The sequence below is a fragment of the Amblyomma maculatum genome, chromosome 8 (assembly GCF_055883805.1).
Source record: "Amblyomma maculatum isolate TAMU_Amacu chromosome 8, ASM5588380v1, whole genome shotgun sequence".
In the NCBI taxonomy this organism is placed as follows: domain Eukaryota; kingdom Metazoa; phylum Arthropoda; class Arachnida; order Ixodida; family Ixodidae; genus Amblyomma; species Amblyomma maculatum.
This window is the reverse complement of record NC_139351.1, coordinates 18300922-18301790: the sequence shown is the minus strand read 5'-3', so window position 1 is coordinate 18301790 and position 869 is coordinate 18300922. Positions and strand designations below refer to the sequence as shown.

The following is an 869-nucleotide window of genomic DNA, read 5'->3' as shown; positions in this document are numbered from 1 at the left end:
GATACCTTCTCATAAACATGATTTTCCATCATCAGAGGGCGACGCCTGTACCCGTGGACGCTGCAAAAAAAAAATCTGGCAGCGGAAATCAAAATGAAATTCAAACGCGTGCAGCTTGCTTGAACGCCGTAGTGCCAATGCCTTTTTGAAAGCATGTGACATAAAGTGCCGATAGATGGGAAAAATATTGCTGCAGCCCTTTGTGGAATTCCAATGGCTACTTTAAAAAAAAAAAAAAAGGCGCTAGGTCCGAGTGTATTGTCTGGGCTACCCCAAGCCGCACATTCACAGGGGCGATCCCGCTACTGCGGAGCGCGGGAGCTTTTGCCTGCTGCGTTTCCGCCCTGGGCCGGTTCGCTCCTCCTTAGGCGACCTGGTCGCCACCGAGCTCCCCCGGGGCCACCATATCGGCGCCCAGCTTAGCGCGGACACCCGATCAACATGGGCAGACGTGGGGCAGGCCTCCCAGCCTGAATCCGTCCTCTAACGCCAGCCTCCAAGCAGCTGGATTACAGAGGCACGCCACTACCCCCGGCAGAGACGCGATCAATGCGGCTGGTTTTTATATGCACCTTAGTCTAATTCCCTCATAGATACAATCCTTCTTTTTTTACTGGATGCTGTACTGAGTGCAGCATCTTTTCATGTTGTCATGAAATTTCTGGGATTGATTCTGGTTTACAGCTAAACTGTCAGCATGTTCGAACTTCCAGAAGGGCACCTGGTTTTGTTTTGAGCTCAGCAGATGCCGCGCTAAGCGCAGCGACCTAACCTCCTCTCTCGTTCGCTCGGTGGCGCCAACCTCGGCCCTAAACCGGAGCTTCGATACCTGTTCGAAAGATGGGAGGCCGATGCAAAGAGCGATGATA

The 869-nt window shown here is 52.6% G+C and overlaps 1 non-coding gene across 1 annotated transcript; it reads right to left on the bottom strand.

Moving 5' to 3' along the window:
• Positions 1–237: 237 nt before the first annotated feature.
• Positions 238–536, bottom strand: LOC146180645 (signal recognition particle RNA). Its single transcript, XR_014700482.1, has one exon.
• Between the last annotated feature and the right edge of the window lie 333 nt (positions 537–869).